Source organism: Lactuca saligna, chromosome 5 (assembly GCF_052625555.1).
Source record: "Lactuca saligna cultivar CGN05327 chromosome 5, ASM5262555v1, whole genome shotgun sequence".
Lineage (NCBI taxonomy): Eukaryota > Viridiplantae > Streptophyta > Magnoliopsida > Asterales > Asteraceae > Lactuca > Lactuca saligna.
Genome location: NC_136421.1, coordinates 111,856,929 through 111,874,027, shown reverse-complemented (window position 1 = coordinate 111,874,027; position 17,099 = coordinate 111,856,929).

Here is a 17,099-nt window from a genome sequence, read left to right as displayed (position 1 = left end):
ATATACTATGATAATCGGTTTGTTTCAGTTATGCGGGCCTCGCCCAATGGGTCTGTTTCAATCATATGGGCCTCGCCCAACAAAGCATGTAAACATACAAGTAACAAGCAAGACCCTACTAGTCTAGCATATCATGACACCTAGTGTCTTACATAGTATAGTGAGAAGACTCACCTGAATCAAAAGTTGAATATGAAACACTTGAAACCTCGCTACAATAGCTACGCGAATCACCCAAACCTACGGAGGTTCAAACCGCATTTTATAATTCAAAACCTCATAGTTTGACCAAAAGTCAAAGTGTTCAAAATTCAACAGTTAACAGTTAACGACCAAAGTCTACAGCCAACGACCACCGACCACCATGTCACAACCAACTCCTTGGTGGCGTCGCCGTCACTAAAAGCCAAAATAGTCACAACTAGTTCTCGCAACCCAAGTATCGACCAACATCCCCCCGCATCGCGATTTACGTCCTAACAAGCTAATCTAATAAGCTCTTAACCCTTATGGTTCAATGCTCAAATCTTCATATCTGGCTATTTTAAGGGCCTTAATGGATAAAGCTCATGGATTTATACATGTCCCAACCAAAATGAGAACATAACTCAAACCCCAACTCCTTTAAATGCTCATAAGGATAAAAAGCACACACCCTTTTCCATTAAACCAAGTCCAGAAATGAACATAATCCAATCCTAAGGTTCTTGAGTTTCTCGAAATGCCAAGAACATTCTTCTAGAGGACCAAAAGGAATATTTAAGCATGAAATGAGAACCAATAATCAATAAAGGTGGGAAATTTGTAACTTCCCACAGTCTAAAGAGTGCTAGAAGGGCAAGAACTTGGTTGCAACAAGGTTTACAAGCAACAAGCACCAAGCGCCACTTTCTTCTTCAAAGGAGATCCCAAAGACTCAAGTTCTTCCACCTAACCACACCAAATGAACTCTCTTAAGGCTAAGGTTTCTCTTAGGAAGGTGGAGGATGAGAGAATCAACAAAACCTAGAAGTTAATGCATTTATATAGGGCCCAAAATCCCTAGATTTAGGGTTTAGTGCCCAGCCGCCATGCACCGTGGTCCAACTCCTAACCATACCACCACTTAAATGACGTGGTCGTGCTGCGATGGGTTTCCACCACCGTGTCGCGACCACGAATAACTCCAAACTAAATTAAAATAACCTTTAAAATATTACATGGTACATTCTGTGTTGTGGTTTAGGGATTTCCCAAACCATTGATGTTCAAAAATCTAAATTCAAGATCCATTTGATGTTATGATGACATTTTCATTTTAAAAATATGTATTCCATCATTATTTGATATCTAGAGTTGTAATTCTTGCAAGTCTATTAGTCATTTGAAGGAATTCTTTCATATTTGGAGTCTAAGTGTTCATTTAATCTTTAAAATGAATTTTATAATATTTTTTATTATTTGAGTTTAATCTAAGGAGATGAACCATTCGGGGATCCTAACTTATGTCAATTGAAGTGTTAAAAAATATATTTGAAGCTCTTTGAGTAAACTTATTACTATTTGAAGTCTTTTTGCAAGTAGGTTGGCTAAATGAGAAATAAACAAAAATTATACATTCAACATAGGGAACATGAAGTGTCCTTGGAAAAGGTGTGAAACGTCAAACGTCCTGTCTTATTTTTGTGCTTTGTGTTTTTGCTTATGTATCGAGTCTGGTTCATTTCTTTTGTCTTATTGGCTTCCATCTACGGATGAGTAGTTTGTACCAAATCCTAATCCCATACTGGAACCAATACCAAACCGCATAGAATTTAGAAGTATGGGACAATACTCGGTACCCTAAAATCACAAAATTTAGGATCTGGTACCATTGGTACCGACACTATTACCGAAAACTAGTACCAGTACCGATAATGTTAATTCGAGTCTGTACTCAGGATTGTGTAACATCCCAAAAATTCTAAGGTATAATTTTCATTTTAATTCAACTAGACACACCAATTATCCTCTTTCCAATCATTCAAATGTATTTCAAAATAAAAACAGTTATCAGAGTACAATCCCAAAATCATATATTGCGGAAACATGGTTGGATGTGTGCGATCAAGTTGGGACTGTCCGTTATGAAACGGAAGTACCTGAAACCATAACCATAAAACTGTAAGCACAAAGCTTAGTGAGTTTCCCAAAATACCACATACCATACATACCGTTGGGCCTAGCCCTCACATTGGGCCCAACCCATCATAATCAGCTTAGCTCAACATACCATGTAAGAGTCACAGAGACAAATAACATCCTTAACGTATACTGATCCTAGCCCTTCCTGATCCATGGGCCTAACCCAACATACCATGCAAGAGTCACAAAGACAACTAGCATAACAGATCCTAATGGGCTGAAATTGGTGTCTATGACCCATGGGTACAGTAAGGAGACTCACCTCAATCCGAGATAACCGAAACATACATAGTGCTGTAATCGAGATCCTGAACATAACCAAATTACCCTCAGTCAATAATTAAGACAATTCCCAAAATCTAAGGTCCAATTTCATGGCCTATCCTTCCTATGGGTAAAAGACCATTTTACCCTTCCCATATCTGACCTAACATCTCATGGCCCAACTACCAAAAGACTCGAGGCCCAAAAGGCCCAAAAAGGGAGTTTCACGAGTACTCCCCACTTACAGGACTCGTATTCCCCGCGTACTACACACTGATGCCTAACATATAATCCGCCACAATATGATATCAGGGAAAACATTCATTACGTTGAGCGTATGCATACATATGCCCAACGTACTCCCTAGGTAACCAAATCCCACTTTAAGCACTTAATGGTTAAGACCAAAACATCCAAACCCAGGTCTAACCTCTAAGGGATGCCTTAAGTCATTAAGTTCCTGACTTTATGACTTTGCATGGTTTAATGGGGTCCAAACCAAACTCCAAGCTTCATAACTTCATCAAAAACACCACCAACTAATGCATGGAAGGAAAAGAAGGACCAAGATCATATTTTTATGGTTCCAAATAACTCCATAATGGTTAAAGTTTCCAAATTTATCCACTAGAATGGTCTAAACAACTAAGATCTAGATTTTAAGTCTTAAAAGGGACCAAAAGTGCATCTTTTCCAACTTAATCCATTAAGTCCAAGTCTCAAGCCTTTAAATATGAATCAATATGATGTTTAGATGGAAAAAGTTTCCAACTTTATACATAACAAGGTCACAAACTTTCATGATCTAAACTTTACGCACTAAAGTGACCAAAAGCTCATAACACCCAAGGCTAACTAGATCTATCAAATGCATCATCAAGATTCAAACTTTATACCTCTAGAAGAAAGTTAAATGTGAACAAATTCTGGATCTACAAGCTCCATTGCAACCAACACTTCTCCAAAGAGCTCATTCTTCTCCAATATACACCAAAAACACTCCAAAGCACTTGTAACATCCATAAAATTCATGAAAATTTTAAACTTTTTAAAACATCACAAAAACCATTCATTGATTACAAATTGTTTTCAAAACAGTATAACATCAGAGAATCCAAGAAATCATGCCATAAAATGTGAGGAGGTGCACAATCAAGCCTTCGCCTTCCCAAAATCATCCAAAGTACCTGAAACAAAATTCACAACTGTAAGCCAGAAGCATAGTGAGCTCCCTCAAAATACCGATGCATAACAAATATCCCACATAATAACATGTAATGGGTGCACAACTATACAGACTGGATTACCCCTAAGCCCATAACATGAGTCTGACTTTCCTTCTGGGCCCACAACTTATGCATGCATTGCTCCCGAGCCAACAACATAAGTCTATCTTGTCCCTTGGGCCCACAGCTTATGTTTGGCTTGCTCCCTCCATCCTTGGACTGGAATACAAAATATTAACCCACAGTACGAGTCTGGCATGCCCTATCCGACCCTCAGCTCGAATTTGGAATGCTCAGGAGTCCACAATATGAGTCTGGCATGCCCTCCCTGGCCCTCAACTCATATCTGGAATACTACGGGGTTTGTTGGCTTCTTCACAAAGAAGTACAACCTCAACCCAACCCACACAACATGTCGACATGTAACAAATAAGTACACATACAGATAATCAGACAGTATCACAGGTAGTCCTACAGATCTACCAGACTAGCATATCAAACTGGCATGCATATCTAACTCATACTCAACATATTAATAACTACTAGGATATCAATTTAATAGGTCGGCCTTGGTGCCTTCAACCCCTAAGTATAGTGAGGAAAACTCACCTCCACAAGTAGCACTGATTGACAAGATCCAACCCTCGAATCGCAGCTCCGAACTCAACCCCCTACAACTACCATGTGACTAACTCCATCAAAATCTCGAATTCCCAAAAATAACCTTAAGGTCAAACTTGGTCAACCATGGTCAAAGTCAAAGTTAACAGTCAAGGTCAACAGTCCATGTTGACCCAACTCATTGAGTGCATCTATTGACTCGTCGAGTTCCTTCAGAACTCAGAGAATCGTGAAAAACTCGAGTCAACTCGCCGAGTTGTCAAGATAACTCGTCGAGTTCATACAATGTCTAGAAGATCAGAGAAACCCTGATCCAACTCGCCGAGTTGGCAAAGCAACTCGTCGAGTTTTCCTGTCTTAACTCATTCAGCCACTTTTAAGCGAGTCTAAAGATCCAAACTATAGATATGGTCCCCTATGGTTAAGATACCACGTAAAGTATCTAACTTTACATCCATGCAAGGCATCAAGGGGCTAAAGCACTCAACTAAAGCTTATTATGGGACTTAGGGGATAAAAGGGGGACAAAACTTGATAAAGTTGGCAATTTTAATTCCATGGAGGCCATGAGGTTCCAAATCTGAACCCATGGCTTCATAACAGGCTCAACTCCAAGAATGATCCCAAAATAAGCTAATAATATGGCCATAACTTTTAAAAGAAGATATCTAACAAAAGGATGATCAAGGTATCGAATTTATACCTCCCAATGGCTGCAACAACACTGGAAATCTCGGATCTAAAGCTTCTCACTTCAGCTATGCACCACCAACTTCAAATCCTTCAAGAAAAACACCAAAGAACACTCTATAAATCTCACACATTTAAAATGGAAGATGAGGCACGATTTAGGGTTTCTCTGGACTGAAGGGATAATGAGGGAGGATAACAATAAGATTTAAGGCCTTTAAATAGGGTGCAAACCCTAAAAATTATATTTTCATTTTCAACCTTCAACTCGTCAAGTTAGGGCCTTACAACTCGTCGAGTAGACCCTGAAAGATATGTGGCCATTAAAACTCTACACGACGAGTTGGAGCCCTCCAACTCGTCGAGTTGCCCTGAAAATTTGAAAATAAGAGCTTAAACTCATACCTGAAGATTGGGATGTTACAGTTATCCCCCACTTAAACTAGGATTCGTCCTCAAAGCCTGCTGCAGTGAAAAATTATAGGTAATGATCACGCATCTCAGCCTCTGGCTCGCAGATCCACTGAGATTCCCTCTAATGATGCCACTATACCCTTACCAAAGGTATCTCCTTGTTATGAAGTATCCTTATCTTCCTCTCTAAGACAGCCACCGACTTCTTAATGTGTAACATCCTGAGTTCAGGAGTGCTAGTTCAGGGTTCAAAGTGTAAATGTGAAAGGGCAACTCGGCGAGTCCATGGGTGGACTCTGCGAGTAGGGTCGTGATGCTGGTCGAGTAATAAGTGACCAACTCGGCGAGTCTCCTGGGTGGACTCGGCGAGTTGGTGTTGTACGGAGAAAACCCTAATCTCGGGGATTTAGCCCTATATAATGAACATAAAACCCTCTCCCTAGCCTCTTTACCCTCTCTTGAAGTCCATAAAACCCTTATGTGTGTTTGTGAGAGTTTTAAGAGCAATTGAACCTTGGAGAAGAGATTTTGGAAGAGATCTTGGAGAGTTAGGAGGCTTGGAGCAAGGGGCTTTGCTAGGATTCAGATTTCTCTTCTATTGGAGCTCCCTTTTGAGGTATTATTTTGTTTCTTGGGTTGTTATTCATCTAGATTCATCATTTTGGGGTATTTGGAAAGAATAGCTTGTGATATTTCGAGTTTGGAGGTTAGATCTGGGGTTGCTACCTCAAATCTGGAATAAAGAAGGTCTAGAGTGCATTAAAGTCCCTATTCTTGAGCGATTGGTGAAGCCATCTTGTCCCAAACCCTAACCCTAGAGAGTTATATGCTTAGATCTCTTTGGATTCACGTAAAGGTTGCCACTTTACGTGATGGATGGGTTGTTTAAGGGTAGATCTATGTTTTGGATCATCTTCATGGCCTGGAAAGCTTCTATATGAATTAAGATCTAGGGGTACTCGGCGAGATACAAGGGTGTACTCGACGAGTTGCTTGAAGGTGGGCAGGAACTCGGTGAGTTGGAAGAACAACTCGGCGAGTTGGTTGAAGATAGCCTTGGACTCGGCGAGTCTGGTCTTGAGGTCCTAGCCTTTTCTGGATAAGCTAAGAATCGGTGAGTCAAGGGATGACTCAGTGAGTTGAGACGGGATTTTTAGAGTTAAGGGACTTGGCGAGTCATCGGGCTGACTCGGCGAGTAGGGCCAGTCATGAAGTTTTGACTGAGGACTTTGACTTTGACCAAAAGTTGACCAGTTGACTGCCAAGGGCATTTTGGTAATTATTGGTATTTATTAGATTCGGTCTTTTGGTAGTATCAGGGGCGGAGTTCGTGTCGGAGGTTGGAGCAGCGTGATCTTATCTTTTCAGTCAGCAGTTGCAAGGTGAATTATCCTCACTATATCAACAGGGTCTAAGGCACCAAGGTCGGCCCTTTATCGGATTGTAATTCGGGTATCGTGTTATGTTGTTGCTTTGCTAACCCTAACCCTAGAGAGTTATATGCTTAGATCTCTTTGGATTCACGTAAAGGTTGCCACTTTACGTGATGGATGGGTTGTTTAAGGGTAGATCTATGTTTTGGACCATCTGCATCGCCTGGAAAGCTTCTGTATGAATTAAGATCTAGGGGTACTCAGCGAGATACAAGGGTGTACTCGGCGAGTTGCTTGAAGGTGGACAGGAACTCGACGAGTTGGAAGAACAACTCGGCGAGTTGGTTGAAGATAGCCTTGGACTCGGCGAGTCTGTTCTTGGACTCGGCGAGTCTGGTCTTGAGATCCTAGCCTTTTCTGGATAAGTTAAGAATCGGTGAGTCAAGGGATGACTCAGTGAGTTGAGATGGGATTTTCAGAGTTGAGGGACTCGGCGAGTCATTGGGCTGACTCGGCGAGTAGGGCCAGTCATGAAGTTTTGATTGAGGACTTTGACTTTGACCAAAAGTTGACCAGTTGACTTCTAAGGGTATTTTGGTAATTATTGGTATTTATTAGATTCGGTCTTTTGGTAGTATCAGGGGCGGAGTTCGTGTCGGAGGTTGGAGCAGCGTGATCTTATCTTTTCAGTCAGCAGTTGCAAGGTGAGTTATCCTCACTATATCAATAGGGTCTAAGGCACCAAGGCCGGCCCTTTATCGGATTGTAATCTGGGTATCATGTTATGTTGTTGCTTTGCTGTGTTTGCATCCCGGTAGTTAGGATGGTATATGTTAGAGACCTTGTTAAGTTCGGAATCCTGGTATATAGGATGATGCTATGCTAGTGACCGTTTAGGTCAGTATTCTGTTTAGAGCATGTTATGTTATGTGACCTGCTAGATCGGTTTGATTGGATGTGAATTTTTATATGATTGTATGTTTATATGTACATGGTTGTCTGACTGGGGTTGGGTTGAGGCGGGTCCTGCTTTGTGCTGTAGGCCAACATACCCAAGGCAGATCGGTTATTCCGAAGGCCCAACGAGCGGTCCGGATAAGCTGTAGGCCCCACGAGGGCAGACCAGACGTGTCGAGGCTCGGAGAGTGGACCAGGCCGACTGAAGGCCCGATACGGGCGGACCAATCATATTGTAGACTCAGAGAGTGGACCAGGTGGGTTGAAGGCCCAGTGCGGGTGGACCAACCACACTGCAGACTCGAAGGATATGGCTAGGCTCGGAGGGTGGACCAGGTGGACTGAAGGCCCAGTGCGGCGGACCAGTCACATAGTAGACCCGAAGTGCATGGCTGTTCTATTCGGTTATGATATGTTATGCGTGGTATATGTGGTTGGTATTTTGGGGGTATCTCACTAAGCTTTCGGGCTTACAGTTGTGGTTTAATGTTTTTCAGGTACTTCCGGAGACCGTGGCAAGGCGAAGGCGTGACGGTACCGCTCCTCATGTTTATGTTTTATGTTATGGTTATGGGCATACTCTGATAATAAATGTATTGAAAACCTTTTTGTAATAACTTAATGAAATTGGGATGTTTTTGAAAAGTTTAAATTGGCTTGAATTTTTAGAGTGTTACAAGTTGGTATTAGAGCCTTGGTTTAAGTGAATTGAAGGAACATTCATGTGAATCCAGTCTCAAATCAAGGAGAGTTTTCAAAAGAAAATTTAAAATGGTTTTCATCTTAAGTAAAAGAGAAGGCGGAGGTACGATCAGCCGGAGCCAGTAAGTAGGACCAAAATACCATGCAAGTTATTTATTTATGTGATATGATAGAACAGCATGCTAGTACTAGGCTAGGGATCTTCAGGAATCGCATGATAGAATTGCCTGAATATATGATGCCTGCTAGCCTAGGGTTTCCTTGTATGAAATTGACATCATTACTGTAAATATTTAGTGTATGCATCACGACCATATGTAATTAAGATCTTATAGCCTGAGAATGTTTGATTTGGCCTTATGTTCTGTTCTTGTTTGATTGGGAGCTTTCGGTAGGATTGAATATTCGAAAGTCTATAGGGTCCAGCGTTATGTATGACCAGCATACACTAGTGTTGCAGGAGTTGGTGGAAGTTTCATGGTCGGGTGTGCTGTGGGACCGGTAGGTCAGTATGAGATATTTAGTATTCATCTAGGAGTGAGGGTTGATTGCTTTGTTTGTCTGTTCTTCTCTTGGGTGTTGTGATGATTGTCACACCCCGCTAAAGCGGAAACGCAAGGTATGACAGCGATAACGGTTTCAATGCAAAAGATAAAGATACATCACCATAGCAGTATTTAAAAGTTTACAACCCATAGCTTCAAAAGAAACAAAATACAAGTTTTTCAAAATAACATTGTTCAAAATATAGCTTCATAATAGCTTCAACACGATGCAGCATGCTCTATGATGATGAATCTTTACATCCACTTACTAATTACTTCCTGAAAAAGCATGTAAAACGAGCGTCAACTATGAAAATAGTTGGTGAGTATCACAAGTTTATAAATCGAGGGTACAATAATGCTTTTCGTAAGTACAAGTACATTGCTTTAATGATAAAACAAAGTTGATTGCTATTAAGGTATACAAGTTTATTGCTAGAACGGGAAACGCGTTTGTATGTGTATGAGCAAACAATGAGTCTCAACCAAACCTATGACTGAAGCCTTATCGAGATCTATGCTTATCGTTCCATAGATGAATATGGTATCATGCACTCCAGCGATTCGGGCGAGTGAGGAGTTGTCAATTCCTAATAGCGCTATCCATAACGACCATTGGCTCAAAGAGTTAATGGTTAGAGATAAGGGAAGGGCCTTAGTACGATAAGTTCTCATGTTCCGTGTTGCATAGACATACATAAAGAAACATAGCAATACAATAGCAATCATGTTTGATACAATTCAATTTAAATACAACATGCAAACAGTAGTTTTTCTGGACATGCTTTTCCACCCCAAAACATAAAAACCGAAAATAGGGGAGTGCGTGAATACTCACGATGTTTTGTGGAGACACAAGCGGTACTTCGGGATGCACCAACGTCTTACTACCGGGATCCTACGACATCAAACACACGCACTAGTGAGTTTCCATGTCGATATCTAATGCTAATATACTAAACTCTACATATAGGGACATGCCAATTTATGTTTTAGTATTGGATTTTATATCAATTAGTTACACTTTTTCTGAAGTAATGAAATTCTATATATCGGGCGATTAATTACAACCTTGGAATATAAACTTTCCAAATTTTTAAGTCCTTATTACAACATAAATTCACGAAAATAGCATTCGAGGGATAAAAATTCTCAAACTTTTTATTTAACTGTTATTACACAATACTAAGTTGGGAAAATTATAAAAATGGATTTCCAAGCTGTTTAATTATATTTTATGATTTTTGAGCATTTATTTCAATAAAAATTGAAATAAATAGAAAACAGTTTCCAAAATTACCCAAACTTTTTATTTAATTGTTATTGTACATAAATAGGCTGGGAAAAATATAAAAGATATTTTTCAGTGGGTATTTCTATTTTTCCTTGCGTTATTCCTTTAAATAGTCATTAATTAAAGAAATAATATTAAATAGTTAAAATAAATCACCATAAATTTTTGTAACATCATTTACAGTATAAATATCCTGAGAAAAATATCAAAAGTGGTTTTCATAATGTATAAACTGGTTTTGGGTATTTATGTATATTTAAGTGTATTTTAGTGCAATTAACTTTAGAAAATAAGAGAAAAATAGTTTACAGTAGAGAAAAATATTCAAAATTTTTATGTAACCTCCTACTCTATAATATTATATCCTGGTAAATTTTCATGAATTTTGGATAATCAGAACTATTTCTCCCATTTTTAGACCATTATAATTACCAAAAATTGGGAAAAATAGTAAAACATGATGGAAAATCTTGAAATTATTTTCTGGAGTCACCCATCATAGGTAAGGTATGCGAAAATTGTTAGATACAATTTTCACATCCTATAAAGTGGTTTTGTAATTTATCATGTCCTAAATAAAAGAAAATTAGAAATCATATGAAACAGTAACAAAAATTGCTGAAATTTGGTGAGCGGTCATTATTACCCATAAGGATCATCCATGAATTTATTTAAGATTTATTGACCTCTGGAAGTATTTTATATGATTTATGCCCTTGGTTTTAGCAATAATTCTAATAAATCAAAGAAATAACAAAAGCTCTTGAAATTTTCCAGATTATCTCATGCATGCAAGGGCTTTCAAAAGGAAAAATGTAAAAAAATGTATTCAGAAGAGAAATGAGGGTAATGATTCCAAACAATTTAAGAAAAGTTGCATGCAATAATGCATGAAGTGTAAATGTGGCTGAAGTTCATGAATTTGTGTAGCCCATTCAGTGAGGTTTTAAGCCACGAAATTTCAACCATAATTCACTAGATATGTTAAGTTTCTAAGGTATTTTTCCTCAGACTTATGGTTGGGTTTAAGGCCATTGTTTAAGCAAGATAAAAATAGTGATCACAGAAAAAGAGCTGTATGCGCAACCTTTTTGTAAAATCTGCTAAAAATCGGATATTTAATATTTTACAGTGAGACCAGTTGGGTTTGAAATTTAACTCGTGGAAATAACCAATACAAAAAGAATATCATTATTTGGTTAAGAAATGACTGAGTTATGACTGTTCAAAGTCGAACAAAGTAATCTGGCAGATTGCATGTTTGCTTGTGTGCATTATTAGGGTATTTCAACAAGAACATCATGCATGTCTTTGGTAAGGCCCGATTTCTAACACATGCATGGAATGAATGAGCATCCAAGATGTACTAGAAATGGTTTAAATGCTTTTGTTCATGCATGAGCACAAAAGAAATGGAGAAGAACATGAAATATTAGGTTTTGATGTCACATGATCATATGTGCATCTTTTCCACTCCTTGCATGGGTTTGATCCCGGATTTTCACCATCTTTAACACATGCATTGTGTTATGGTGAGAATCTACAAACCACAAGGGGAGAATAAAGTTTTCTAGCCATGGAAAGTCATAGAATCCGAATAGTAGAGAAGATTAAGAAGAAAAGAAGTTTAACCATGAAACTATGGAAGAAGATGTTGTTGTTTACCTTGGTTTTGACCTTGAGAGAAGTAAGAACACTTCAAGGGCTTCACAATATCGAAATTTTGCAGAGAAATGAGAGGATTTTCGTGAGTTTAGAGAGAGGGAAGAAGAGAGTGAAGTGTGTGAAGAGAGTGAAGTGAGAGAGTGAAGAGGGAAGAGGTGGAGTAAGGGTTTAAGCTTAATGATTGTGTTTTGGGGAAGAGAGAGGGCATGGGGAGGGGTGATGGCCGGTTTTTGCATGCATTTTGGCCTCCTATCTCCTAAATTTTAAACTTTATAAACTTCCCTCCTATATTTTATATAAAAACATTCATTTTTATAAAATGTTTATTAAGCAATTTGATTTATTTAAAAATCTTGTTTTCAACAAATAATTTATGATTAATACTTGTTAAATTTATATTTCTAGTTCATTGGTATAATCCATAATTTGATTAATAAAATTTGATATTAGGAAGTTTATAGCCAAATTTTATAAAGTTTTTAAGCTTTATAATTTATAACTTTGGATTTTTGGCTCTTTAGGGTTTTTGGAATATTGTTTGATATTCAACAACATGTTGAAGTATAATTAGAATGTTTTAATTTATTTTTAGAGTTTTATACCCTATTTCAATTATAACAAAGCTTGAAGCTTTATTCTAATTATAGTATTGGCATTTCCTATTGTAGCTAAGCAACTTACTAGAATTGTAAGTATCAAGTATATTAGTCCTAGACCTTAGTTGGATCCTAGTTTATGCAAGATTTTTGACCTAATTTATACTACTAGGTCATGGCATGTTGTGCATGAATGGTTATTATAAAGATGCATGAGTCCAAGAATGACCTGAATTGGCAGTTGTCACAGTATCCCCCACTTAAAAAGAATTTCGTCCCGAAATTCATTCTATGTCATCGCTTGTCATCGCAAGGGAATAGTTGCGGATACTTTTCCTTTATGTAGTCCTCGCGCTCCCAGGTGTACTCCGACCCGCGTTTTGAGTTCCATCGAACTTTCACAATCGGGATCTTACTCCGCTTAAGTTGTTTTACCTCCCTGTCAAGGATTTCTATCGGTTCCTCAACGAAGCTCAGCTTATCATTGATCTTAATTTCCTCCAGGGGTACTATCAATGTTTCGTTGGCTAGACATTTCTTAAGGTTGGAGACGTGGAATGTGTCGTGAATGGCGCTTAACTCTTGGGGCAATTGGAGTTTATACGCTACTGGACCAATCCTTTCAAGGATTTCAAAGGGTCCAACATATCTCGGGCTTAGTTTTCCTTTCTTACCAAAACGCACAAGCCCTTTCCAAGGCGACACTTTTAAAAGTACCTTGTCTCCTACTTGGAATTCTAATGGTTTTCGACGATTATCCGCATAACTTTTCTGACGATCTCTAGTAGCTTTATGCTTATCCTTGATGATAGCAATCTTGTCGGATGTTTCCTGGATAAGTTCGACTCTAGTCAACTGTCTGTCTCCGATTTCTGTCCAGCATAAGGGCGAACGACACTTGCGTCCATACAATGCTTCATATGGAGCACATTGGATACTCGTGTGGTAACTGTTATTGTAGGAAAACTCAATTAGGGGTAAATAAGTATCCCAATTTCCTTTGAACTCAATGACACAAGCTCGTAGCATGTCTTCCAATGTTTGTATTGTTCTCTCTGTTTGCCCATCTGTCTGAGGGTGGTAAGCTGTGCTCAAATCTATCTTGGTTCCTAGTGCCCTCTGTAACATCCACCAAAATCGAGATGTAAAACGACTATCTCTATCAGAAATGATAGATAAGGGTACACCATGCAGAGAAACAATTTTGTCGATGTAGATTTGGGCCAATTTTTCCATCTTGAAATCTTCTCGAATGGGGAGAAAGTGTGCAGATTTCGTCAGTCGATCCACTATGACCCAAATTGAGTCATGACCTTTAGCAGTTCTAGGAAGTTTGGTAACAAAGTCCATAGATATTTGCTCCCATTTCCATTGGGGAATTTCAGGTTGTTGCAACAACCCGGATGGTTTCTGATGTTCAACTTTGACTATTGAGCATGTCAAACACTTCCCAACGTACAAGGCAATATCCTTTTTCATTCCAGGCCACCAATAGTACTCTTTAAGATCCTTGTACATCTTATCTGCTCCAGGGTGGATGGAGTATTTAGATCGATGAGACTCCTCTAGTACCATGTCTCTCAGGTTGTTAACCCTTGGAATCCAGACCCTGTCTTTAAAATAACGAACTCCATCAGGTTTTGTTTCAAATCTTTCTTCCAAACCATGTAAAGTTTCGCCTGGAAGATTTTCCTTGCATAACGCTTTCTCCTGGGCATTAATGATTTGAGATTTCAAGCTTGTCTGAATTACCATTCCCAAAGCTCTCACATGGGAAGGTTTCACTCTTTCTTTCCTACTAAGAGCGTCGGCTACTACGTTAGCCTTCCCTGGGTGATATCGTATCTCACAATCATAATCACTAAACAACTCTACCCATCTTCTCTGCCGCATGTTTAACATTTTCTGATCCAGGATATGCTGAAGGCTTTTGTGATCGGTATAAATGGTGCACTTGGTTCCGTACAAATAATGCCTCCATATCTTAAGGGCGAAAACTATTGCTCCTAGTTCTAGATCATGGGTGGTATAATTCTTCTCGTGCAGTTTGAGTTGTCTGGAAGCATATGCAATGACCTTATCTTTTTTCATTAGCACACATCCTAATCCTTGATGAGACGCATCACAATACACCACAAAGTTCTCTAATCCTTCTGGTAAAGCTAGAATTGGTGCATTGCACAGCATGTTTTTCAGGATTTGAAATGCCTCTTCGTGTTTCTCTTCCCAGAGAAATTTTCTATCCTTTTGGGTCAAAGATGTTAATGGTTGAGCAATCCTAGAGAAATTCTCAATGAAGCGTCTGTAGTACCCAGCTAATCCTAGGAATTGTCGTATTTCTGTCGGGGTTTTGGGGGCCTCCCATTTCTTGATTGCCTCTATCTTAGCTGGATCTACATGGATTCCTCTTTCACCGATCACATGACCAAGAAAATGTACTTCCCGAATCCAAAATTCACACTTAGTGAACTTGGCATACAATTTCTGTTCCTTCAACAGCTCCAACACTGGCTTTAGATGTCTATTGTGATCTTCTTTGGTCCGCGAGTAAACAAGTATGTCATCGATAAATACAATTACAAACCTGTCTAGGTATGGTCTACAGACCCTATTCATCAAATCCATGAATACAACGGGTGCGTTCGTTAGTCCAAAAGGCATGACTAAGAACTCATAATGTCCATAACGGGTTCTAAATGCTGTTTTGTGAATGTCCTCTTCGTGAATTCTTAGCTGATGATACCCTGACCGAAGGTCGATTTTTGAGAAGTAGGAAGCGCCCTGCAACTGATCGAACAAGTCATCTATTCTAGGGAGGGGATATCGATTCTTGATTGTCAACTTGTTCAATTCTCTGTAATCAATGCACATTCGGAACGAACCATCTTTCTTTTTGACGAATAACACTGGGGCTCCCCAAGGTGAAGAACTTGGTCGAATAAACCCTTTGTCTAGAAGTTCTTGAAGTTGTCCGGATAGTTCTTGCATCTCGGATGGTGCAAGGCGATATGGTGCTTTTGCTACCGGTGCCGCTCCGGGAATTAAGTCTATCCGAAATTCGACCTGTCTATAAGGGGGTAGACCGGGCAATTCCTCCGGAAATACTTCGGGATAGTTTTGAACCACTGGAATCTCCTTGAGTTGCTTAGCTTCAGGTTCTCTTTCTAGCACGTGGGCCATGAATGCAATACAATTCTTTTTCAGGTACTTGTGAACCTTCACGCTTGATACTATGTTTAAACTTCTTCCTGGCTTCTCACCGTGTATGATAAGGGTTTCTCCATTAGGGAGAGGCACTCTAATGACTTTCTCATAACAACCAATGTCCGCTCTATTTTTGGATAACCAATCCATCCCTACTATCACATCAAAACTACCTAGCTCTATAGGAATTAGGTCAATGCTAAAGAGTTTATCAGCTAAATTCAAAGTACAACCAGGAATTATATCACTAGCCCTAATTTCATACCCATCAGCAAGTTCAATAGCATAAGCATTCCTCATCTTTACCGATTTCAAGCCAATTAACGGTCTAAATGCTAAAGAAACAAAACTCCTATCTGCTCCCGCATCGAATATTACTGATGCAAAATGGTTGTTTAGGAGGAACGTACATGTTATCACTTCAGGGTTCTGACGAGCTTCTTCTGCACCAATCACAAAGGCTACACCTCTTGGCTGTCCAACTTGATTTCCTTGAAAGTTTTGCCTGGCTTGGCCTTGTCCATTGTTACCAGGTCCATTGTTCAGTTTAGGACATGCTCTACGGAGATGATCAGTACTCCCGCACTCGTAACATGTCCTTTTTCCCTCCTTATTCACCTTACAATACTTCGAGTAATGGCCTGTTTGCTTACAGTTTTGGCACACCGGGCAAGCTCCCTTGTGATGGAAGTTACACTTATTGCACTTCGGAAGCGGCCCTGAGTACTGCTTTCGCTCCTGCACTTCTTGTCCTTGAGTTTTCACTGGTTCTTGCTCCTGGGCTCTTACCATAAAGTTTCTTGAGACTTTCTGTTTCCTCCCTGACTTGCCTCCATACTTTTTCTCTCCCTGATCTGCTGGCTTCCTCTTGCTACTAGAGCTTTCCTTTGCCGATGCTCCCATCCTTATCACATCATTGGTTAGTCGATTTGCTAGGCTTACTGCACTTTGAATGGTAGTTGGGTTTGCTGAGGTAACCATTCCCCGAATCTTTGGTGCCAGACCCCAGATGTAACGATCTATCCGTTTCTCCTCAGGAGTAACCATGTGAGGTACTAGTTTTGCTAGTTCATGAAATCGGACTGTGTACTTCTCTATTTATGTTCCAACCATAGAATGGTTCCAGAATTCATATTCAAGTTTCTGAAGTTCATCCTTGGGACAATACTCCTTTATCAGCAGCTTCTTTAGGTCTTCCCAAGTTAGCTGATATGCTGTTGTACGGCCTCGGGTTTGCACTAGAGTATTCCACCAGGTTAATGCCCTATCTTGGAATAGGCAAGATGCATACTCAACTTTGTTGCGCTCGAGGCATTTGCTAATCTCCACCGAGTTCCCAGTATCTTCCGTATCCTCTGATGGGTCTTCTTCTACCGAGGCGGGGG